Consider the following 27,031-nt stretch of genomic DNA (forward strand, 5'->3'; position numbering starts at 1 on the left):
AAAACTGTTGAATATTATGGTGAGCTGGGTTTGCACTGGACTCACCTTTTTGTGAGACCACTGTCATTCACTTTGGGGCATGTTCCACATACACAACTCCACAACTGAAACCGGAGTTTTCCCAGACACCAGAGTCAACGTTATGTTAATGGCTTCAAATTGTGTGCTAATCAGTAATAAGTTATTAAATGATGAATTGGAATATTGCCAAACAGCAGACTGCATACTGTGTAAAGAGCATGCAGTCTTTCATCTGATCACACAAAGGAGTTGTGCCAAAGATTTAATGAATATATTAGCAGAGGCTACCTCTTCTCTTTCTAAAAATGTAGTTTGGAGGAGAAACAAAAACAAGAAAAACTCTAAAAAAAAAAAACTGGAAGACCACACACATTTGATTAAAAAGAGGGAATCAAATTTTTTTTATTGTATTTGGAAAAAAATTATTTGGACTATGTGAAACAGCAAGGATAGCTCTTTTAAGGATCCTATAAAAAACTGAACAGCAAGAAGAAAATTGATGGTGAATTTATTAACCTTTCCCAGCACACAGCAAAAGCTATTTCAAATGTTTGTTTCACATTTTCCTCACATATGGTTATCTGTTCTGTGGCATAAGAAGCGGTTTACTCGCATTTGGCCCTTGTTACAGTCACATTAATTAGCTTGTAGCTTCTGATCACTAAAGCAGTGTTTGTGTTATAAATCAATTATACACTGAGTTTTCACATGTTTAATTGCATTGAATGTTCACCTAACATGCTCATGAGTTCAGTGGCTTAAAGAAGCAGTTTTCTGATGTTTTGTGCCTGGTATCGTAACAGTAATTAGCTCATTTATGCTCTGGAGAATATGGTATGTACTAACTATATGGGCCTAAATGCAGATTATTATGATAAAGCTGATCAGCCACAGCATGAAGTTATGGGAAAGAGTAGTAGAAGCTAGGCTTAGAAAACAGGTGAAGATCTGTGAGCAGCAATATGGTTTCATGCCGAGAAAGAGCACTACAGATGCAATGTTTGCTCTGAGAATACTGTTGGAAAAGTACAGAGAAGGACAGAAAGAGTTACATTGTGTGTTTGTGGACTTAGAAAAAGCTTATGATAGGGTGCCAAGAGAAGAGTTGTGGCATTGTATGAGGAAGTCTGGAGTGGCAGAGAAGTATGTTAGGGTAGTGCAGGACATTTACAAGAATATTGTGACAGCGGTGAGATGCGCAGTTGGAATGACAGACTCATTCAAGGTGAAGGTGGGATTACACCAAGGATCAGCTCTGAGTCCTTTCTTGTTTGCAGTGGTGATGGACAGGTTGACAGATGAGATCAGACAGGAGTCCCCATGGACCATGATGTTTGCAGATGACATTGTGATCTGTAGTGAGAGTAGAGAGCAAGTTGAGTCTAGTCTGGAGAAGTGGAGATATGCTTTGGAGAGAAGGGGAATGAAAGTCAGTAGAAGCAAGACTGAGTACATGTGTGTGAATGAGAGGGAGCCCAGTGGAATAGTGCAGTTACAAGGAGTAGAAGTGGTGAAAGTAGATGAGTTTAAATATTTGGGGTCAACTGTTCAAAGTAATGGAGAGTGTGGTAGAGAGGTGAAGAAGAGAGTGTAGGCAGGGTGGAGTGGGTGGAGAAAGGTGGCAGGAGTGATTTGTGACCGAAGAATATCAGCAAGAGTGAAGGGGAAAGTTTACAAAACAGTAGTGAACCAGCTATGTTGTACGGTTTAGAGACGGTGGCACTAACAAAAAGACAGGAGGCAGAGCTGGAGGTGGCAGAGCTGAAGATGTTGAGATTCTCTTTGGGAGTGACAAGAATGGACAAGATTAGGAATGAACATATCAGAGGGACAGCTCAGGTGGGACGGTTTGGAGACAAAGTCAGAGAGGCGAGATTGAGATGGTTTGGACATGTGCAGAGGAGGGACCCAGGGTATATAGGGAGAAGGATGCTGAGGATGGAGCCACCAGGCAGGAGGAGAAGAGGGAGACCAAAGCGGAGGTTCATGGATGTGCTGAGAGAGGACATGCAGGTGGTTGGTGTGACAGAGGAAGATACAGAGGACAGGGTGAGATGGAAACGATTGATCTGCTGTGGCGACCCCTAACGGGAACAGCCGAAAGACAAAGAAGAAGAAGATGACAACATTGTCAGAATAAGAAATATCTCATGGCTCCCCCAAAATTTGCATCTTTGAAAAGTAGGCATGAAATTGTCTTTTTTTTCCCCTCCCTCTTCCTTTCTCTTTGGTAGTCAGCTCTGCTTTCTGCCTGCAGAGGATAGAGCTCTACCTTTCATGGCTGTCTGTCTGCTACAAAACATGTAGCACTAAAGTGCATTAAAATCTTTGATTTTAGACTTTACAAATGTTTTTAAACTGTTAAGCTTTATTCACTATGGCCACAAAAACATGTTAGCGGTCTAAAAGTCATCAGCACTAAATTACCGGACGCCAATTGGTCCGCTAATGGTTTTCAAAGTTATCTGGAAAGCTAATCTGCTAATGAAAACATTATCTTCGATAATTAGCAGTTAGCGGATTAGCGGAACTGTGCCCACCACTGCACATACATGTTTAGATAATGAACGCCAGGGATCTGTAGTTGTGTGTTTGCACTGAACTGCATGTGCACATTGTGTGTCTGTAGGAGCACATCTTGACTGAATAGGAGATGGTGAGCAAGCTGTGTTTAATTTAATTCCAGACACTTTTCTGTAACAGATGCCGCTCTGTCATGCTGCTGTAAAAACTGCCGTTGAGCCGTTTAAACTGAAGGTCAGGTTGGCCCATTCTTTATATTTGAGTAAGCAAACTGTCTCCCTGAAGAACAAATAAAGAGAGAAACCCGAGATGACACACAACAATGAGAACATGAGGAACGTATCAGATAACATCAGGACTTCATCTGTCATCATATGAAAGGAAATGTTGATGGTATTGGTTCATGAGGGGTTTTTTACAGTGTCGCATTGTTTTGAATCTAATCTCCTGCTGTATTTGTTTACTGTAATTAGTAATGATGTTCACTTTCCCACAGCACTGGAAGTTAAAACAGACTTCATGATGTTATGTTTGGGATGGCTTTTCCACCAGCTAGCTGTGATATGAGTTGCAGGTTTATATTGGTTTACATCAAGACACAGACTGAAATGAATCCTAATTGTTACAGAGCCTTGATTGCTTTGTTATATCCCGGGGTGAAAATGTTGGCAAATGTAATTCTGTAAAATAACACTTGGCAGGTTGCAGGTTGTTGGTTTTAGTACAGTGTGTTCAGTGTGCTCATTGGCTTTTCTTAAAGTCAGGTAATTCTGCACAAAGCACATCATATGTTGACAAAACAGTGAGCTCATTTGACTTGAGTCATAGTTTCTCATCAGGTTTCTATTTCCTGTCAACCTGCTTAAAATACAAGGTAGTTGGGTTTTACGAAGACAGGATGATTAAGAACGAGTTTAAGAAGCTGTCGGTCACCTTCACTTAGTCATAGCCTACAATATACAGTCAGGCACACAAGTGTTTGGACAGTGACACAAGTTTTACAATGCAGCTTTTGTCTGTTGTTCCACCAGTTGTACAGCTTCATGGTGGAGCAACACAGAAGTGGATTTCTTTCTGTTTACAAAGCAGAGTCAAGTGAGATGTTGTCTAGTGGATTAATGGCTCTGCAAGCAATGGGCCACAGTGCACAACAACAGATGGCAGCCACCACAGCTCCCTGATGTGAAGCAATAAGGTGTAGTTTTGCATTTTTCTATGAGTGTGCACCCGTCCATGTTTCATTTGACGACCAATATAAACATGGACACACAAATGGATGCTATTGTACTTGCAGTTTGCTGAATGTAAAAAATACAACAAGTAGCATTGACTGATGCTGTACGCTGTTGCACCAGGAGGTAGATGGAGGCCCAAAGTGTGTTTTGAACAAGCTGGAAAAATTTCATAAATGCTCACGCAACATAATCTGCTGACAATGTTGAGCATAATTACATTTTTTGCGAAAATATGTCTCAGTAGTGTGCCTTCATATGTCTGAGCTCATATTTGTAGGTAGTTTTAACAGTTACCTAAGTACAAATCAGTTTTGTAGTCATGTTTTGAGTCCATCTGGCTTTTGGAATGTAATTTAATGTAAGGTGACTGGTGTTCACATTGGTTGTGTTCTGGTTTATTCAGAGAAAAGTTTTTTTTCTCAGTTGCTGTGGAAAAACAAAACCTGTAGCTGACCTAATTTCAGGCTAACCACAAAACCCACTTTTCTCAGCACACAGAACATGAGAGTCTCAATAAATCAAAATGAAGTGTAATCCTGAACCCCCCCCCCCCCCCCCCCCCGCATAGTATTGCTTGACTGCTTGATTAATTGCAAAAATCATTAGTAGAACACAACAATTGCAAAACAGTTGATGCTACAAGTGAACATTGAGTTATTCCTTCTCCTTATGTACTGGTTTCACTGCTAGTTTTTCCTTGAGCTGTCTTCTCTTATTTACCTCCACTCTCTATTAAAGAGGTGGGACTCATGACATCTCTTGCTCAGGATTGGTTTGGCATTCTTAGCATTTAGTTCATGAACAGCTGGACTGCACAGCTGTTGGTGCAGCAGACCATTGAAGGTTACACAGACAGTAATCCCTGAGTCTGGAAAATGTCAGAACACCTCTCTTCTTCTATATCCTCTAATTTGGAGCAGAGTCCTGTCTGAAGAGAACAGGTCTTATCCATCATAAATATGTGCTTTGATTCATAAGACACTATAACAGGTGGATCACACATGCTTTAGTTTGGCAGGTTGGAACTTTGTGTGACTGTTGGCTCATTTAAATTTTTTAGGTGTACGAGGGCTGTCCGTAAAGTATAGGTCCTTTTTATTTTTTTCAAAAACTATATGGATTTCATTCATATGTTTTTACGTCAGACATGCTTGCACCCTCGTGCGCATGCGTGAGTTTTTCCATGCCTGTCGGTGACGTCATTCGCCTGTGAGCACTCCTTGTGGGAGGAGTCGTCCAGCCCCTCGTCGGAATTCCTGGTTTTCAGTGAAAATTTTAACAGCTGATGAGATTTTGAGGTGATTCTGTCGCTTTAAGGACTTTTCACGGTGCGAGACGTCGTGCAGCGCTCTCAGGCGGCGTCATCAGCCTGTTTCAAGCTTAAAACCTCCACATTTCAGGCTCTATTGATCCAGGACGTCGTGAGAGAACAGAGAAGTTTCAGAAGAAGTCGGTTTCAGCATTTTATCCGGATATTCCACTGTTAAAGGAGATTTTTTTTAATGAAAGACGTGCGGACGGGTCCGCGCGTTGGGACGCAGCCGACGCGGCGTGGCGGCACAGGAAAAACACCTCCGTGTTGATAACCATTTGTAAAATCCAGTTGGCTTTTGATGGCTTTCAGTGGAGTGAGTATATGAGAAATTGTTTATCAGCTGGAGATGTTCCAACGTGTCCTTAAGGCTTCCAACAGAGGTGTTTTTCCTGTGGCGGAGCGTCGCGGCGGCTGCGAGCCGACGCTGCAATCCGCCCGCACGTCTTTCATTAAAAAAATCTCCTTTAACAGTGGAATATCCGGATAAAATGCTGAAACCGACTTCTTCTGAAACTTCTGTTCTCTCACGACGTCCTGGATCAATAGAGCCTGAAATGTGGAGGTTTTAAGCTTGAAACAGGCTGATGACGCCGCCTGAGAGCGCTGCGCGACGTCTCGCACCGTGAAAAGTCCTTAAAGCGACAGTATCACCTCAAAATCTCTCATCAGCTGTTAAAATTTTCACTGAAGACCAGCTTAATTTTTCGAACCATGTCCACTTTGATGTGTCTCACAGGTTTAGAAAAAAGTTTGATCAAACAAAGCGCCAGTCTCTCAGCAACTTCTCAGACAAAGGAATTCCGACGAGGGGCTGGACGACTCCTCCCACAAGGAGTGCTCACAGGCGAATGACGTCACCGACAGGCGTGGAAAAACTCACGCATGCGCACGAGGGTTCAAGCATGTCTGACGTAAAAACATATGAATGAAATCCATATAGTTTTTGAAAAAAATAAAAAGGACCTATACTTTACGGACAGACCTCGTATGTGCAGCAAGGAGGTTAATTCCAGCAAATTGTCAGATTTGTTACCTTCTATCATATTATCTTGATGAATGAACCAATTTGAGTACAAATTGACCACAGTCCCAAAGCAGACATGTTCTGTAGTTTAACTCTCTGAGCCTTAATGATGTTCTCCTGCGTCCTGGACAGCTTTTCATCATATTTCTATTTAAGTCACATCTGGGAGCATGCGCTGGTGCCATACCTTTCTGTGTCAACAACACCCTGGAACCAGCTTGGTTCCTGGATGGAAATCACATACTCAGAAAATGAGTCCATATTTCTATTAACAGCTCATACGAGGTCTATTAGAAAAGTATCCGACCTTATTATTTTTTCAAAAACCATATGGATTTGAATCACGTGTGATCACATCAGACATGCTTGAACCCTCGTGGGCATGCAAGAGTTTTTTTCATGCCTGTCGGTTATGTCATTCGCCTCTGGGCAGTCTTTGAGTGAGGAGTGGCCCACCCTCTCGTTGATTCCCCCCCCATTGTTTAGGAATAGCTCAGAGACTGCTGCTTTATTTGATCAAAATTTTTTCAAAACTGTAAGGCACAACTGAGTGGACACCATTTGATAAATTCAGCTGGTTTTCGGTAAAAATTTTAACGGCTGATGAGAGATTTTGGTCTGGTAGTGTCGCCGTAAGGACGGCCCATAGTGTCCACTCGGATATTCCTCACAGGTCCAGAAAAAATTTTGATAAAGCAATGCGTGCTGTCTCGAGCAGCGTGTGAAACAAAGGAATTCAGCCGAGAGGGCGGGACCACATCTCACTCAAGGCCTGCCTACAGGGAAATGACGTCAACAACACGCGTGAAAAAACTCACGCATGCGCACGAGGGCTCAAGCATGATTGGTGTAATTGCACGTCATTCAAATCCATATAGTAAAAAAATAAATAAATAAAAGGGTCGGTTTATTATCTAATAGACCTCGTACATTTACTGTGTTCTAGATGAATCAGAAGAAGTTTCAGAATCAGAAGAAGTTTATTGCGCACAAAAACAGACAAAAACAGGGAGCACCAGAATGCCAGGGCGCCTTCACGTGGCACCATCTTGGAAGCTTGGAATCTTGGAATATGTGTTCTACATGAATATGTCTCACATTCAGAAAGCCGAGATTGTTCTGAACACTTTGATATGCCGCACATAGGCTTTATACTAAAGAAAGTTTCTTAAAAAGGGAATTTCTTAAAGTATGGTGAAATTAAGAAAATTCCCTTGAGGGCACTAAGGGTTGAAATTAATTTCTCGCTGGTCATCAACATTTTAAAATTACAGCCAGTACAGAGAACTTGCAGAAACATGCTGCATCATTTCAGATTCTTGAGTATAATTTGTTGGTTTTGTTCGAAACCTGCTAGGATTCTACAACCCCTGGCAAAAATTATGGAATCACCGGCCTCAGAGGATGTTCATTCAGTTGTTTAATTTTGTAGAAAAAAAGCAGATCACAGACATGACACAAAACTAAAGTCATTTCAAATGGCAACTTTCTGGCTTTAAGAAACACTATAAGAAATCAAGAAAAAAAGATTGTGGCAGTCAGTAACGGTTACTTTTTTAGACCAAGTAGAGGAAAAAAATATGGAATCACTCAATTCTGAGGAATAAATTGTGGAATCACCCTGTAAATTTTCATCCCCAAAACTAACACCTGCATCAAATCAGATCTGCTTGTTAGTCTGCATCTAAAAAGGAGTGATCACACCTTGGAGAGCTGTTGCACCAAGTGGACTGACATGAATCATGGCTCCAACACGAGAGATGTCAATTGAAACAAAGGAGAGGATTATCAAACTCTTAAAAGAGGGTAAATCATCACACAATGTTGCAAAAGATGTTGGTTGTTCAGTCAGCTGTGTCTAAACTCTGGACCAAATACAAACAACATGGGAAGGTTGTTAAAGGCAAACATACTGGTAGACCAAGGAAGACATCAAAGCGTCAAGACAGAAAACTTAAAGCAATATGTCTCAAAAATCGAAAAATGCACAACAAAACAAATGAGAAACGAATGGGAGGAAACTGGAGTCAACGTCTGTGACCGAACTGTAAGAAACCACCTAAAGGAAATGGGATTTACATACAGAAAAGCTAAACGAAAGCCATCATTAACACCTAAACAGTTTGGGGATGATTAAATCATTTTTCAAGATGATAATGCATCTTGCCATAGAGCAAAAACTGTGAAAACATTCCTTGCAAAAAGACACATAGGGTCAATATCAACGAGCAGATCTGATTTGATGCAGGTGTTAGTTTTGGGGATGAAAATTTACAGGGTGATTCCATAATTTTTTCCTCAGAATTGAGTGATTACATTTTTTTTTTTTTCCTCTGCTTGGTCTAAAAAAGTAACAGTTACTGACTGCCACAATCTTTTTTCTTGATTTCTTATAGTGTTTCTTAAAGCCAGAAAGTTGCCATTTGAAATGACTTTAGGTTTGTGTCATGTCTGTGATCTGCTTTTTTTCTACAAAATTAAACAACTGAATGAACATCCTCCGAGGCCGGTAATTCCATAATTTTTGCCAGGGGTTGTATTTGCATTTTATTATAGTAAAGGTATGTCCAATTAATGATTCAATTTCAATAAAGAAACATACAGCAAAATGTTTGATATAATGTGGGGCTCCTTGCTATCAATGACTTCAGATTGTTTTTTGTGTTTGTTTTTTTTTGTGTGTGTGTGTGTTTGTTTCTTTTTTTGTTTGTTTTTTTTTTGAAGATGAGAGAAGAATTTAGCTTCTGGGCTAACTAGCATGATATTGAAATAATAGCTTAATTGTCATAGCTTAGGGACAGGTGCACCTGCAAGTCTGCTTTGAAGGGTTTCTGCAGTTCATGTGATTTCATCTGATTCTGGAAAAAAAATAATTGATGGGACAGTTATGCCATTTCATGGTGTGATCATAACGTCACCCACACCATTTGATTACAAATAACTTACTGATTGATATAAGCTTTACATAGCCTCTCTAGCCCAAGGATGGGTATCAGTGTACCATGAAGGGTGAGGGCGGTGCAGGTTTTCCTTGCGACCAGTCACCTCATCAGGTGGTTTTATTGATGAGCTTCTCCTTTTAATTTAAATTCCTGATCATGTGTGAACCACCTGCTGTTTTCTTTAAGGATATCTGTGATGCTACATGGAGACAAGTAAGGCTTTCGCATGAGCCACAACACCTCGGTGATTAAAATGTAAATATAGTATGTAAATATAGTTTATGATTGTTTAATTGATTGAGGGGCTTTATTGAATGTACATCTTGTACATAAGACAGTAGGATCTTAATAATTAATTAAACAGCTGCAAATGATAAAAAAACAAAAGGTTCATACGCAGTGGTGGGCACACTTCCGATAACAGATCATTATCGGATTATCTTTTTTTGATAAATTTAAAAACCATCATTGGACTAATTATTTTCCGATGAATTGCCGTCCGATAACGTAGTAAACCAAGCTGAACAGTGAAAAACATTTTTAAAATTTTAAAGCAGTTGAGACCTACCTGTTAAAAGTTTCCTAATAGGTATGTTGTTCTACCCTCTGCAAACAGAAGAGAGCTGTTTTCAGAAGAAACCACTCTATCCTCTGTAAGCAAAGGAGAACTGGTGACCAAAAAAAAAAAAAAAAAAAAAAATCTATTTCTTTTAACACCATACTGATATAATCGCAAAATCACCTAAGTCATCCAGAGGCATACATTTTTAACTTATGGTTCAAATTTTAACCTACTCATTTTGGAAAAGTTATTTAAAATTACTGTCATGTCTGAGTTTTATAAAGTGAAAATATCAGATATATGTTTTTGTTTTAAAGTAATGTGCTAATTTTTAAGGTTTTGTGAGCACATGCTGTGCCAGGCAGCAATGCATTATGGGTAGCATAGGGTAATCTCAGACGTTCACGACAGGACAAATGCATTTCAGACACTCTGTTCAGGCTCCACGGACAACAGCATTAAACTCTAGTGCTTAAAACTCTTGTGAATATATTCTCTGGGTTTATAGACGTTAGTGTATTTGCGTTTGTTAAATTCCACGCATCTTAAATGTAGCAGACACGGATTAGCTGGTATTTTGTTTGGCAAGTTTTCAAGGCCACTACTGCCATCTACTGGCCAGTAGTGTTCATGGCAGTATTCGCCCCAAATACTAAGCATCTGGGTACCAGTAGATGGCAGTGTTCTATTTACTTTAACCCGGTTATATCAGATGGTGGTCAAATCAACTTTTTGGCTTTGCAAATGGCTTTTTTTTTTCTTTTTTTTTTTTTTTTTTTTTACAAATTAAGTTTAAAAACAAAACAACAACAAAAAAACATTACAAGACAGCTCTGCGGTTGGATGCTTGTCGCTTTTAGCAGCAGGAGGTGGTTGTGAGATGTTAAAGCTTGTTACTTCACTACACGATGCAGGACGCGCGATTAACCTGAAACTCGGTCCAAAAATTCTCGCACGAATGAAAAATCATCTGAAAAATGGCCAAAACACGCACAGTGTAAAGCCAACATTTATGTGTCAAGATAAGGCTTTTCAGAACTGACCAATTGTTAACCTTGTCCTTTGTTTTATCTGTTTTTATTATTTATTATTGCATTTTAACCCGTGAAGCGCTTTGTGACTTGTCTGTGAAAGGCACTATATAAATAAATTTACTTACTTACTAATATTGAGTGCATGTTTTACAACATCATAAAACATGCACACATCATCAAATGTGCGCACGGCATTAATAAAACATGTGCACATTCTCTCCACATGCAAAACATTTTGCGATGACACTTCCAGGGCTCCGTAAAAATGCCTGTTTTTACAAATAAAAATGGAATATTTTACAAAAGCACATTTATCTTTAAATGTTGGTTTACATAATGAATGACTGAACCAATCAGTGTTTAGCAGAGGCACTTTACCCAGAATGCTTTGCGGTCTGTGTTTGTTGCAAAACCTCAGAATTAGTGCATTATTCAACATTAAAAGATATGTTATATTTTAACTTTGTACAAATGACAGAATTGACATTAATGGAGTTATTCTATCAGTATTTTCACAAAACCATAAGTTAGTATGACTTTATTTTTCAAGACCACCGCCTGACCGGACCATTACGATTAGCCAAGAGCTGTTTTTGTGGGTGCAAGATTCGTCTGTGCAGCTTCCTACAGGGGGCATCATGGTGAAACAAAGAAATACTGACTCATTCTTTGGGTCTTTTGTCGCTTTTGATGTTTTCAAAAGTGATCTTGTTAAAAATCAATTTCAGCTTCTTAGTAATTGCAAATGTACCAGGAGACAACACAGGAATTTATCGGTTATCGATTATCTGTAACTTCCGATACATTTTTGGATGGTTTATCGGTTTATCTTTATCTCTGAGGGTATTTTAGTATTGTATTATTTTTAAATTTTGTTGATAGACCCAGTAAAACTTGAATAATGATTAATAATTTTTGCCAGGCTTTTTCCTGAAATATGTTAATGTGTGGAGCACCGCCCCGTGCGATCACTTTGTCCAGCACGTGCGCATGAACGAGACGTTTCTCAAGCTCTTGTCTCTCTACTCAGAACAATTACAATCAGAAACAAAGCCAGCCGTTTGGTGGGAAACGCATTGCCAATGTGTGAAGCGCTGTGCCGTGTGATCACTTTGGCCAGCACACACGTGTGAATGAGTTTTTTTTCACTCCTTCTCTCTGTTCGGAACAGTTACAATCTGAAACAAAACCATGACTTTTCCTTTGGCTTTGGTTATGCCTAGGGATGGGTATTGATAAGATTTTATCTATCGATGCCATTATCGATTCCCTTATTGATACCTCATGAATTTTGTACTAAAAGTAGGCTTTACAGGTTTTCTATGTATTTCCTTGAGTCTTAAAGTAAATAAATATGAAATTAGTCACTGTATCCTTGATCTCTGGACATAAATAAAAATAAACAAAATGGTGTTTCACTTGGTGTTTTCACTTTGAAGTTTTTTAATTCAGACTGGATTCTATCGTTCTAGCTTGACTTGTCAAACACGTTGCGTTTGGAGCTGTGTAAACAGAACGGAGGACGATTCTCGTTTCTTTCTCGCAACAAGACAGGATTCCCAGTTAGTAACTTTAATCCAAAAGTGAATCACAACTCATTCAGGGATGAAAGTGGTGGAAAAACAAAAAAAGATGAAACCCAAAATTACCCCCCAACACCACCTGCATGAAAATGTTTCAATTCTAGAAGCTCTGAAATGCAATCTAGTACTATTCCAGACGATAAACTGGAGTAAGTGCCGCATCCATTTAGGTGAGAGAAAAAAATACAACTTTCCTTATTCAAATTCATTCCAGTAGTATTCTGCTCTTACTAGGATGCAGCAGTTTTCTAGCTTGGCTGATAGCTCTGGAGGAAATCACTGAAGTAATTAACAAACTGAAAATATGGTTTGACCGAAACAAACTGTCATTAAACTTAAGTAAGAAAAAGATGAAATGGAGGTGTGAGAGTCACTAGGTGTTCACAGGAAACACTTATTTATTTCTGTATGTATTTATTTATGTTCATTGTTAGTTGCTATTATTTATTTTCTGTTGTGTTTCTATTCGGGTTCTTTTTGTCTCTTTCTCTAAAATTGTATATAATAATCATTAGATTATTAATATATAAGCAAATTTAAGGAATATTACAATTTGAAAACAAATGCACCCGAACGTGATGACAGCTGCAGTTGCTAAATGCTAACTTTTAACATTGAAAATGCCATAGACATCCTAATGCGTTAGCATCGCTCCCGTTTTAAGTTATAAAATACATCTATCAACTGTTTCAGAAGACCATAACAGGTCGGTTTAACATAGAAAAGGTAAATAATACTCAGACGTATGCTCTTTAGGGTTTTAGCGGGGGAAAATTAAGCGAAAGAAAGAAATAAACGAAGCAATCGATCGAAGCATTGCTTCAATCTGCAAACCACTGCTTCGATTGGTTCTAGGTTCAAAGCAAAGCCGCGCTGCAGAAAAGTTGATTAAGGACCCGCTGCAGGGTCTGTAATCAATGTAGAGAAATTATCATTTTCCTGACAAACACCCGCCAAAACAACGGCCACTCTGAAACGCTGAAGGACGGATAACAGAATTGTTAAGCACAAAGCTTATTGATGTCGGTGGATCGAATCATTTCTTAACGATACCCGAAAGGAACCGGTTCTCGATACCCATCCCTAATTATGCCTTTCCCAACAATTGGCTGTGCTTTTTCCCCAAATGATAAATACAGTGTTCGCAAACCTATTTATTTGGATGTGAATGCATGCTGCCTTCATGCGCACATGAACGTCTGTCTCCCTCTTTTGTCACCTCTGGCTGATGCAAAAAAAAAAAAAAAAAAAAAAAAAAGTCTTCCCCTTTTTCATTGGTGGAAACACATGATGTCACCAATAAAAACTGACCCCCTGTGGTTGCAGATGTCACTCGGAGAAGAGAAAAAAAAAAGTGTCAGGCCTGTTATGTTCAACACAGGGCCTTTTGATGGACTGGAATTGTTTTTCTGAGTGACACAAATATAATTTGTGTGGCATCTGATTGTTTTGTAAATAGTTGTACAAAAAAACCACCTGAAGAATTTCCTGCATTTTAATGGAAATAGTTGCATATAACTTTGTTTATATACAAATTTGTACATATGTTTTTGAAATTTACAATTTATATTTGCATTCTAAATTATAAAAATGAATGGTTTGTTAAACATGTATGTGGTTTTCACAGTTAAAAAAAACTTTTTTCTTTTTCGGATTTCATGTTTTTGTGTGAAATTGGGTTCACTGTTTTAATGTAGTATGTTAGAATGAAAGAAAAATTGTAAAGTCACACAGGCGTGGTTCTGCTGAAAACAAATTATGCCAAACAAGACAAAGTAAACAGTTTTTTAAAGTAAACTATGAAGGTAAAACCAAAAGTAGTCAAAAACGGCCAATTATTGACACAGTGATTCACTGTCTCCGCCTGAGCTTCCTCCCCCCCTTGTGCGGTTACATAAAAAGAGCAAGTGATGTCAAAAGGGCATTTCACACAACATATACGAGGTCTGTTAGAAAACTATCCGACCTTTTTATTTTTTTAAAAAACTATATGGATTTGAATCGTGCGCTTGCATCAGCCAAGCTTGAACCTTCGTGCGCATGCGTGAGTTTTTTCATGCCTGTTGGTTGCATATTTCGCCTGTGGGCAGGCTTTGAGTGAGCACTGGTCCCCCTCATCGGATTTTCAACAAAAAGCGCAACAAAAAGCACGTCCGTGTTGGAAGTCTCACAGGACAAGTTGTGACATGCCCAACTGTTACACAATTTCTCGGATACTCACTCGACTGAAAAGCCACCGAAAGCCGTCTGAATCTTCCGAATGGTTTCCAACACGGACGTGCTTTTTGTTGCGCACCATTGCGGCTCCATCCCGACGCGCGAATTCCTCCGCACGTCTTTCGTTACAAAATCTCCTGTAACAGTGGAATGTGCCGCAAAAGTGCTGATGTCCAACTCTTCTGCAATTTCTCTGATAGTCAGACAACGTCCCGGATAAACACAGCCTTCACTTTGGAAATGATCTGGTTGTTTCAGCCTGTCCATGGCCACTCGGAGCGCGGTGCGCCCTCTGCCATTGTGCGCCGTCTTTAAACCGGTTGTAACGCTCCTTAATCTGTGTGACGCCCAGAGTATCCTCACCGAAAGCCGTCTGAATCTTCCGAATGGTTTCCACCTGGCTGTCTCTCAGAGTTCCTGGAAAAATTTGATTCAGCGCTGCTCCAGTTGCTCAGCCATTTCCCTGACAATGAAAATCCGACGAAAGGGGTGGACCAGTGCTCACTCAAAGCCTGCCCACAGGCGAATGACGCAACCGACAGGCGTGAAAAAACTCACGCATGCGCACGAAGGTTCGAGCTTGGCTGATGCAAGCACACGTGATTCAAATCCATATAGTTTTTAAAAAAATAAAAGGTCGGTTAGTTTTCTAACAGACCTCGTATGCACAATATGTTGCATCGTCTAATAATTTGTGGATGATTATGTGTTCTTCAAAAGTGAAAGGAGGAGGAATGTGCATCGTTCCCAGGTGCAGCTGTGATAATAGTTGGTGTGATTATGACATTCACAGGTGCTTCTGAGAGGCTCGTGTGTGCTGATGTACAGTACAGTCTCACTTTCTGTGACTTGTTCCTCTCACACTGTTTTCTCCTCTCACTACCACTCATTTTCCTTCTCACTTACTCTTCAGCTGTCTCAACTGTGTGTAATCCATCTAACACCCTCTGACTGTGATGTAACCCACAGCCATGCTCACAGAACATGGTCAGAGAAATAATCACAAATAGAAGGCATTCAGAGAGCGCATCCATCCGCCAAAACCACATGTTCCCTAACACTTAAAATGTTTTCTGGGTTTATTATGTTCCAGATGAAATTCAAAATATAATCCCTCTTTTGTTCTAGGACTCTTCCCATCTGCTGTTAAATAGATCTTCAAGGCTTAAATGAGGCTGCAGCACAAAAGACAGCTGGTACGACAACAGAATAACACTTGAATCATTTGCCCATAACTGTTAAGTTATATCTTCATGTAAAACTCACTTTCTAGCCAATTAGACTCATAGTGCTTGTTGTGATTTGGCACTATATAAATGAAAATAAATTAAATTAAATATGAAAGGTGTTTTGACTCATGCGGAGCTTGTGTGGAACAGGAAGAGAACAAATCTCTAATCATTCACCTCAGTGCTGCAGTTTTGTTCAGCGGGATGCCAATGCGTCAGTGATTATTGATTTCCAAACATATGGCTATTTGGATTTTTTTTCTTTCTTTTTTATTATATCCATTATTCTTCATTGCTGTCAAAAAAAAGTCTAGATGGCTTTTTTCTTTTTTCTTGATGGCATCACATCCATGCAATGGCACACTGTCAAACTGAATTCTAATGGCTACTACAATGGTTTATACGGTTCACCCTTAGTATAAACTAAAGCGGCATCAACAAGACAAAAATGAACTTCCAAATCAAATATGAGCTCAGCGAGTTCTATAAAATACAATAGTCTGCTAATTACACATGTAAGTCTACTAGATGTAAACACTTCAATCAGGTGTGACTGATTTCGGCAGAAGACTAGCAAAGGAGCAAACTAGAAGATGAGCAAATGCTCTACTGCCTGCCGACTTTGTATTTGCTGTGGGAACGCATAATGGGTTCACATCTTGAGAATCAATGGCTCGTGCTGACAGATAACTAGGGCTGCAGCTATCGATCATTTTAGTAATCGAGTATTCTGTCGATTATTCTGGCGATTAATCGAGTAATCGGATAAAAAGTACTTTTGTGTTTTTAAACATCAATAGTCCAGGGCTCTCCCTAAGCAATAGCACAATGTCACTGTGCCAAAGTGTTGGCATTTTGCTGAAATGGCGATGGGATGTGGCTTTCTGTTTTGTTTTCTCCAACTTGTAAAATTTAACCATTTTGAAGTTTGTTTGTTTGTTTGTTTTTTTTTTTATAAAGGTTGATGGACTGGGTCCCTGTGATTTTTTTTTTTTTTTTTTTAATCCCTCTTTCTCTGCAATTCAGCAGATGCATTTCAGCTAGAGGTTGAACATGCAGCCTCGCAGTCAGTTTTTTTTAAATTATTATTTTATTTAAGTTACCGTGTTTGTGAAGTGTTGTGTGTTGCCCAAAAAAGCAAAAATTTAAAAGTCAAACGCTCAGTGTGAGTCTGAGGGAAACACAGAAGAAAGAATGGACTTCTGCTGTTTGTCAATGTAGCCAGTGTTACAGAGCTGTGACTCGCCTGGTCTGACAGCCCTCACACTGGGCAGAGAGAGACAGCAGCCGGCCACCGGGTCAATAGTCCCTCCCCACGTAAAGCAGACTGTGTGTTTTTTAAATAGACAAACGCACTGCTTCGCTTTAAATGCACAGTAACTCTATTTCAGATGATCAGCGTGGACCATCTTTCTCTTAAAAGGCTTCATTTTACTCTGTGTCACGTTGGAAAGCGGTAGCTATCGTTGCTAATTTCATTAGCTGTTATGCTCCAGTCTTTTTTTTCCTGCGGACGTTGCAGCGCCACACACAGGCCTGGTATATGTACTACAACGTTAAACGAAGCTTCGAGGCACAGAATTTGCCTTGAACATTTTTGTAATCGAATTATTCGAGTTAATCGACTAATCGTTTCAGCCCTACAGATAACGTCAACCAGTTCAACTCAGTACGGTGGTGCACAACCATTCAGTGTTTTTATACAGTGATGGGAGTTTTCAGGGAATTCCCGGAAATCTAGGTATTTTGCAATGAATGTTTCCAAGTTACTGTTGTTTTTCCTGGCCCGCGTCAGATTTCGTCTGTGGTCTGATTTCATGATGATCATATTTGTAAAATCGTTTGGAAAAGTCTCTGAGACGCCACAGTGGATATTAAGTCTCAGATTTTCACGTCCTGCTCTGAGGCTGAGGAATAAATTCAAATTTACAAAAGCGGCGACCCAATTTATTTATTTATTTATTTTTAAATCCCTGTCTATATGGAAAAGCTATCCCTTCCAGTGAGTCTTTGATCTTATATCATGTTTTTGATGGATTTTGTTGTTAGTTGATGTCATTACAGTTATTTCACACAAATCAAAATCTATCTTTGGGATGAATTTACTTCACACTGTCGCCAATGCAAACTCTGTTTCTGCATTTTATGGTTTCTTCTGTTACAATATTCATGTGGATGAAAATATGATAAACATTTAACATGCTGTAAAAGTCAAATATTAATGTGAAAAACATTTGCGCATCATTTTGCATGACACATAAATTGTCAGTATCCCAGAAATACAGACGTCATCATTGGATGGAAAAATCGGTGTTATTGCGTTTCCCATTTATATTAGTGAATAAGAATCAAATTTAAACCAAAATTAGTGTTCCTGAGAACTAAATGATGCTGGTGACTTAATGAAGAGTAGGGGCAGCTTTACTTTATCAAATTTAATGTTTTGTTCATGTTAAGACACTGTCAGGTGTTACAAGAGTACAAATTGCGGAACTTAAATGTTTGGATAAATGTAGAGATAGAACAGTAATAGTCCAATGTGAATGTAGTTTTCTGAAATAGTCATAACACTGCATTCTAATTCATGTGACAGACTGTGTATTTTAATTCTGTCATCTTGCTACTATGGGAAATATGTTTTTATGACTAAAACGTGCAAGAAAATGGGACTGAGAAATAGCTCTCTTTTAGCTTAGTAATATTTCAAAAATTTTGGGTGAGGTTCCCCAAACCCCCCACTAGGTGCAGCAGCCCCAATGTCATAAAAAAAAAAATCTGGACTTCTCTTTTGAAGGGCCACTCACATCACTGTTAATATGTTTGTAGCAAAATCTTGAAATCTCGTCTTGTATGAACAGAGAGCCAGTGAAGAGATCCCAATGTTGGAGTAAAATCATCACATTTTTAAATCTAGTAGCAGCCAAATTCTGAATCTTTTAAAGAATTGTGCTACTATTTTGAGTAGGGTTGGGTATCGAGAACCAGTTCTTTTTGGGTATCTTTAAGAAATGATTTGATCCACCGATATCGATAGTCTTTTTGCTTAATGATTCCCTTATCGGTCCTTCAGAGCAGCCGTTGTTTTTGAGAGTGTTTGTCTGGAAAATGATCATTTCTCAACGTTGATTGCAGACCCTGCAGCAGGTCTGTAAACGACCGCTTCTGCAGCGCAACTCCACTTTGAAGTGTGAACCAATGAAGCAATGCTTGGATACGCTGGCTCGTTGGTTCTTTGATTCGCTGCTCTTCAGAAGCGGCAAGTCCGCTTCTTAACCTTTCGCAGAGCCATTAAAATATGTTAATTGTGAGTCATTTTTGTGTGGATTAAAGTCACTAACCGGAACTCTTGTTGCTGTCAATAAATGAGAATCATCCTCCATTCCATTGGCACAGCTCTAAACGCTGCGCCGCTCTCTGCTGAGACAGAGTCCGGTCAGAATTAAGTTCAAAACGAATTGCTGCTTTAAATAAAATGACACCTCTTCCCAACCGCTGTAATACAGACAATAAACTACAATCGACAAAAACATTTTTTTTTTCCTTCCAAAATGAGACGTGCTGCGTTCTTTATGAATTACATCCTGACATGCAGCACAGCCAGCTGCAAGAGCTCAGCTCAGATGTATCTAGCGACATTCATGCCAATAATGTCTGAAAGGAAATGCTTTTGACAAAAACTACAGATTTTGTTTATTTCTTTTTATGTCCAGAGATCAAGGATCTACTATGTAGAGTTTATTATGTCCATGGTTTAAGGATCCAGTGACCAATTTCACATGTATTTACATTAAGACTCAATAAAATGTTGTTGACATAGAAAACCTGTAAAGCCTACTTTTAGTACAGAGAAAATTCACAAGAGATATCGATAAGCGGAATCGATAATGGTATCTATCGATAAAGTCTTCTCAATACTCATCCCTAATTTTGAGTCAAGTCAGTAAAATGTAAGTTGCAGTTCTCAACAAAGAGGTCACATATTTAAAATGCAGTTGTGCTGGATATAGATATCCACAACCAAAGAAGGTGGACAGTGTTTTCCCGATCTTAAAATGTTGCTGTGACCATTATTTGCCATTTCTTTCTTTTTCTTGTCTTTCAGTAGTTTTCTTACAGTTGCTGGTATGTTGCTGGATTTATGTAAGTGGGACGACCTCTCCCTGAGGTTGGCTGGTTGGATATTTTTAAATACATTTGTCCTCATGCTCTCAGTGAGATTTCTGGCCTGATTAGTCTCCAGCTGAGAGGCCGCGAGATGGATGACACAAAAACACCCTAAATGTATGTGTATATTTAGCACACGTGAGTGCAACAAATATCTTGGACAAGTAAACAGTTCTATATACGTATACAGTTCATTGTGGACAAATGAATGAATAGTGTTACATGTCAGTAAAGTGTGTGTCATTAAAGTGAAGATTTTGTAGAGGGTAAAAGGGGTGATCAGAGGCCATCACTGAGGTAGGGAGGTGGCAGGATTGAGCAGATTTGGTCTTGGGGTTGGGGGTAGTGTTGTACTCTGCCAATAATCTGTGGTCATCACCGAGTTAAGGTGCCCTGACACTTGCATGACTTTGATCCACGTGAGGCGTGCAGGAGAGTAAATTTGTTGTAAACTGTGTGCAGCTTTGTGCAAGTGCGCAAAGAAAATTTTGAAACGTTCAAAGTCTCTATCATGCATTAATTACGTGAACATTGCGCAAACAATTAAAAAAACACTGCATGTGAATGCGAGTGATTGTGTCAGTGGACTGCACCAAAGCGCAGCTCGTCTGAACGATTATAACAAAATGTTAAATCTGTCATAAACGTACTTTTACAGCGCTGCTCACAAGAAGGAATGAACATGCAACTGTTTTACCGGAGGGGGGAGTGAGAGAGAGAGAGAGAGAGAGGAACTAATTTTTTAATATTTTTTTTTATATATGCAGCGCACAAAGAATGAAATCCAGCTGCGGATCAAAGTCGTGCAACTGTCAGAGCACCTTTAAGAAAATGCCTATCGCAAAGTGTTCTTTTTTTACAACATCATACAAGTTTTACTTATGACATTGAAGACTGTATTACGGCACAGCGTGAATCTTTTTTCCTTTCCATTTTATCGGTGTGCTCTTTCTACATGCTTCATTTCATCATTTGCTATCAAGTTTGTGCAGTATGTTGGTGTCAGGGAAGGACATCGTACAGAGGGAGGACAGCGAGAAAGACTGTCAAAAAGTTGGAAAAGGACAATGGAATCAAGAGTGCATGGAATTGGCACTGGCTTGAATTTAAAGTCTGAAATGAATATCTTCATGAACACATTTGAAAGATAAATGAACCAGGAAAAGTATTCCGCATCTTGTGCCATCAGGATGTTAAGCATGTAAAATTAGACATTGTAGGATTTCATACAAGAATAAGTGACTTTTTTATTAATGTAGGCTTTTTCTTCCATTGGAAAAAAGACGTGGCATTTAATGGATTTACAAGAATTCACACAAGAATATGTGATTTTTTTTTTTTTTAACTATAAGGTTGATATTGAATATCATTGTAAAATTGATATTTTACAATGATTTTCAAAGTATTCTTCAAGCTTTAGCTGTGGTTTTTGAAATGCTTTAGCAGTCTTTTCAGTCTTCGTGAATTTCATGTAGTTGAATTGTTCTGAGTTGATGCCTACTTCCATGTATGACTGAGTGAAATATTTTATGAAGGCCAGTGTAGGCTGCAAAGAAACCATTTAATGAGCACCTGTGGAGCTGGGATGCGGTTCAGGGTTGAGTTGTAGGGATGAAACCAGACTCCTATGATCACAGAACAGCTTGCAATGAATTCTCTTGTGTCTGTGGCCTAGCATCACATGCTGGAATTGAGCTGAATCTTGGTCGTATCAACAGCAGTTGTGCGGACAGGTTATAACCTGGGCACTGCTACAGACCTTGCAGGTCTGTGGGGTTTGCACAAGTAGCTAGCTTAAGCCCATGGCAATAAGAATGGTCGCCTTAGCTATATCACCATTATTAGAATACCATGCGCAGTGGTGGAGCTGCTAGTGCTATAACCAGGCACCAGCAATTCATAGACAAATGACACTTTAAAAAATGAAGGCACATCGAGCCAATTTCAGTATGGCCACCATGTCTACAGGTGTACCAATCCAGGCCTTGTAACCAGTTGTCAGTGCCAGCGGTCATGTTGAAATTGCCCAGTGGAACATCCCCATCATTAGGGTTATCAACCACAGAGTGAAGATGAGTCACTACGTCAGTGTTGTCCCTTAAACAAAAACACAATACTCTAGTTTGACCTTCACCAAATGTATGACAGATGTAAAACCTGAGACGAGTGGAAACAGGTGATCAGTCTTCAGCAACTGGCACTTCTTTGGTGTGCTTGTCTATTGGATCAACTGGACCAAATATAATTGTATTCACCATCTGAGAGAAGCCAAAAGAAATTATTAGCTACTTTCTGAGAAATGGCTGCTTCCAGGTCTGTGATCATCAGAGAGCACTGCAATGTGGAGCGTTCTTGGCAGGAGATTCCATGTACCTTCCCACGACACCCCCCCCACCGCACACCCTTTTGGGACCTGAGCATTGCTGTGTGTTGGGTGACACCTCAGCACAACACCAGTCACTAACCCCAAGAGAAATGACCCTTGGTTCTCTGGCACAGCTTCGGTGTTTGTAGTGGCGTTTCTTTGGTTTGTAGTGTAAGTTCATATTGAGAATGAAACATTGCAACACACACACACACACACACACACACAGAGAGCAATTGTATGATGTTCCTGTGTTACATCACCTTATTTATTTCTGAATGTTTTTGTTCAAGGTGTGTTTGTCGGAATGATTGCAATGTTTTTTTGTTTTTTTTTTATTATTTATTATTATTATTATTTTGGGGTCTTTCCTGGAACTTTCAGTAGGCCAATAATTAGAATAATAAACACAAACATGAGTGCTGTGGGGTGATTGTGTTTGGATATGGAAGAAATGTGCTGTGACCCTATTCTGTAATAGTCGGGTGGATGCAGGGGAAGACACAGAGGGAAGCATGTCAAAGACGGAACCTCATTTATCTTCATTAGTTCTCTTCTATTACACTCAGTTTCCCAATAGATATCTAAATTTGCTTTCTTTGTTTAGTGTCACCACTGCATACTGTGACCACTGCATACTGTGGCTGTGCAAACCCAATCACAGCTGCACATGCTACCTTTGAATAGTTACACATTAACTGTCCGTTAATGCTCACTGGCTTTTGCTATTTAACTGTTCAAATATGTGCTTTGATTTTCAACTGTAACCAATGGCCATTTTTAAATTTAATTGCGACATCTATATTATAATAGCCAGGTGGCCTCTGCGTGGGTATGGTTTCGATCACGGATCACTGGGGAGAGCTGACATTTGCCGTTTGGCGATTTTGTATTTTTGTATTTTGGGTCAAGGACAAATGCTGCAAAACCAGAAAGTTGATTGGACTAATATTTTTTGAGAAATTAGCGATATTAGCTAACAACAGTGAACATGGGAGTTCGGGTTTTGGGGTTTTAAATGTGGTTATTGTGGTTCATGTTATTATGGTTCATGTTAGTTTAACGGATTTGTTAGTGTTATTGATTTATTGTGGGTTTTTTTGTATATTTCAATAGGTTTAGTCAGAATGCAGAAATGGCAAAAAGCTCTGCATGTGTGTGTATGACTTTGATTATGGACAAACTTGGGAGAACTGACATCAGCCGTTTGGTATGCTTATGTATTTTGGGTCAAGGATGAATGTTGCCAAAACGGAAGTAATATATATATATATATATATATATTTTTTTTTTGGAGAAACTATGGATATTAGATGATAACAATGGACGTTGATGATTACATTCTGGACGCACACGCCATTCTAGCAGGGAACTATAAATCCTCTATATGTTAAAAGCGTGCATGATTTTATTTAGTTTAATGTAAGTAGATAATATAATTGTAAATACATTAAAAATACATGAGTGACACAAGAAATTGAAGACACTTATTTCCATTGTGGCCCATTTAAAAATCAAATTTGACAAAATAGAAGTAATAATAATAATTATAATAGTGTGTATATGATAACAAGAACCTAAACAATTTATAAATACAATAAGACTGTAAATTAACATTAAAAAATAGGTAATTAACAGGAAATAAAGGTTGAGTTCTTCTAAAAACTGTTGTGGTCTGGTTGTTTTTGTGAATTAATTGCTAGCTGTGGCCTCAGTGTTCGGTCATGTTGACATGGAAAATCCCCTCAGTTTCAATCTTCATCTGTGTAAAGGTTTTACTGCCATGACTCAGATTTTCCTTTTTCTCTCTGGATCTACTAAAACGCTTGCTGCATTTCAGGTTTTCCAACTCTGTACTGTCATAATGGGTATAGTACCATCTTCGATTGATTTCACTGTGCATCCTTTCTTCTTTATCTCTGTAGTATGAGAGAAACCGATGGAGGGGGAGAAGATCTGCTCACTATTATGAGTTCCTAGGATGCTCGACCTGCCAGTACAGTATGGTTTTCTAAGGGTTCCAGAAGCTGAAGACAGGGTGTCAGTGACTGGTAAGTGAAGCCTGTTGAGCTGCATTAGTCTAAATGAGAACCCTGAGCTGTTTTGAATCCGACCTGGTCCTTTCTGTTTGGAGTTTGTAAGTTCTCCCCATGTTTGTGTGGGTTCTCTCTGGGTGAACTGGCTTCCTCTCACTTCCAAACACATGTAGGTTAGAGTAATTGGAGTCTCAAAAATTGTTTGTAGATGTGAGTGAGGGTGTGAATGAGTTTGTCTGTCTAGACGTGTGAGCCCTGCTCTATACTGGTAGCCAGTACTTATTATACCTGAGGGGTGTGCGAACCCGGATCGCGGACAAATTTCTGTTGATTTTGATGATAAACCTTGTACATTTTTACCCAAGGCCATCAAATATGGCCATCGGGTATTGCGAAGACTTTTCATTCGTCCATCCATCTGTCTGTCTGAGTGCAGCATAAGTATAGTCCTATTACTGCCTTGTTTTGTAAATCACTCCACAGGTGTTACCAGGTTACAAAACAGTGTTTCCAGTTTTAGAAGTGTTTATTTCTTGCTAGCATTTACACAGTATATGACAAAGGTGTTATATTTAGCCAAAAATGAAGTGAAGTTAACAGCTAGCAACACCAGGAAGTGACATCACCATGCTAACATCCATGAGCTCATACCATAAAAATAGGAATAGAATGCGAATTTTTAACCTCTTAAAATAGGTCAAGGTTACCCATCTTTAAACTTGTCCAAGGTCTGCGTCATGCAAGGGTGGTGGATAAGTGGTTAATGAGCTGGTTTCAGTGCGAGAGGGCCCCGGTTCAAACCCCACCCCTGCCACATTTCTCCATGTAATGTGGAGTTGCATCAGGAAGGGCGTCCGTTATAACACTTGTGCCAAATCAACATGCAGATCCACCTTGGATCTGCTGTGACCACCCTGCGTGAAAGCAAGGGAGTAGCTGAACAGACTTACAGTAGTGTTCAGAATAATAGTAGTGCTATGTGACTAAAAAGATTAATCCAGGTTTTGAGTATATTTCTTATTGTTACATGGGAAACAAGGTACCAGTAGATTCAGTAGATTCTCACAAATCCAACAAGACCAAGCATTCATGATATGCACACGCTTAAGGCTATGAAATTGGGCTATTAGTAAAAAAAAAAAAAAAAGTAGAAAAGGGGGTGTTCACAATAATAATAGTGTGGCATTCAGTCAGTCAGTTTGTCAATTTTGTGGAACAAACAGGTGTGAATCAGGTATCCCCTGTTTAAGGATGAAGCCAGCACCTGTTGAACATGCTTTTCTCTTTGAAAGCCTGAGGAAAATGGGACGTTCAAGACATTGTTCAGAAGAACAGCATAGTTTGATTAAAAAGTTGATTGGAGAGGGGAAAACCTATACGCAGGTGCAAAAAATTATAGGCTGTTCATCTACAATGATCTCCAATGCTTTAAAATGGACAAAAAAAAACAGATGTGTGGAAGAAAAGGGAAAACAACCATCAAAATGGATAGAAGAATAACCAGAATGGCAAAGGCTCACCCATTGATCAGCTCCAGAATGATCAAAGACAGTCTGGAGTTACCTGTAAGTGCTGTGACAGTTAGAAGACGCCTGTGTGAAGCTAATTTATTTGCAAGAATCCCCTGCAAAGTCCCTCTGTTAAATAAAAGATGTGCAGAAGAGGTTACAATTTGCCAAAGAACACATCAACTGGCCTAAAGAGAAATGGAGGAATATTTTGTGGACCGATGAGAGTAAAATTGTTCTTTTTGGATCCAAGGGCCGCAGACAGTTTGTGAGACGGCTCCCAAACTCTGAATTCAAGCCACAGTTCACAGTGAAGACAGTGAAGCATGGTGGTGCAAGCATCATGATATGGGCATGTTTCTCCTACTATGGTGTTGGGCCTATATATCGCATACCAGGTATCATGGGTCATTTTGGATATGTCAAAATACTTGAAGAGGACATGCCCTTGAAATGGGTGTTTCAACAAGACAATGACCCCAAGCACACTAGTAAACAAGCAAACTCTTGGTTCCAAACCAACAAAATTAATGCCTCGCAGATGTGAAGAAATCATGAAAAACTGTGGTTATACAACTAAATACTAGTTTAGTGATTCACAGGATTGCTAAAAAAGCAGTTTGAACATAATAGTTTTGAGTTTGTAGCGTCAACAGCAGATGCTACTATTATTGTGAACATCCCCTTTTCTACTTTTTTTTTTTTTTTTTTTTTTTTTTGCTAATAGCCCAATTTCATAGCCTTAAGAGTGTGCATGTCATGAATGCTTGGTCTTGTTGGATTTGTGAGAATCTACTGAATCTACTGGTACCTTGTTTCCCATGTAACAGTAAGAAATATACTCAAAACCTGGATTAATCTTTTTAGTCACATAGCACTACTATTATTCTGAACACTACTGTACTTACAAGGTAAGTTAACTTGAATTGGTTTAAGACAAAATTTTTTTGCACAGCTGAATGTTTATATTGTCCTGTTTTTTCCCTTTTTTGTTAAAGTATTTTAAAGTTTGTTAATGTATTCTAAAGTTATGGTGGTATCCTACTCTACCCTAATGTGCACCCAGTTTTAGTCGCACAGATGTTATGTGTATACTAGTTTTACCTTTTGAAGTCTTGATGGATCATTAGGTAATTCAAGTGCCTGTTGTTTCTTCTTGAGTCATTTCTGATGCGTTAATGATTAGAGGACTGACTTGCAGCAGTACATTACACACATAATTGCATCCTGCTCCATGTGGATGTTGAACCCATTCTGGCCGCATAAGAGTTAG

At 39.2% G+C, this 27,031-nt stretch overlaps 1 protein-coding gene across 2 annotated transcripts in view; it reads left to right on the forward strand.

Moving 5' to 3' along the window:
- Positions 1 to 27,031, forward strand: part of LOC117530407 (leucine zipper putative tumor suppressor 2 homolog) — a 71,240-nt gene that overhangs the window by 12,984 nt on the left and 31,225 nt on the right. Inside the window, exon 2 of one of the 2 annotated variants that reach the window (XM_034193269.1) lies at positions 24,140 to 24,265. The exons of the other annotated variant lie outside the window; for it this stretch is intronic. The gene's annotated coding sequence lies outside the window, so the exon portion shown is untranslated. The remainder of the gene's footprint in view (positions 1 to 24,139; positions 24,266 to 27,031) is intronic. 2 annotated transcript variants of the gene reach the window in all.

Source organism: Thalassophryne amazonica, chromosome 18 (assembly GCF_902500255.1).
Source record: "Thalassophryne amazonica chromosome 18, fThaAma1.1, whole genome shotgun sequence".
NCBI classification, from domain to species: domain Eukaryota; kingdom Metazoa; phylum Chordata; class Actinopteri; order Batrachoidiformes; family Batrachoididae; genus Thalassophryne; species Thalassophryne amazonica.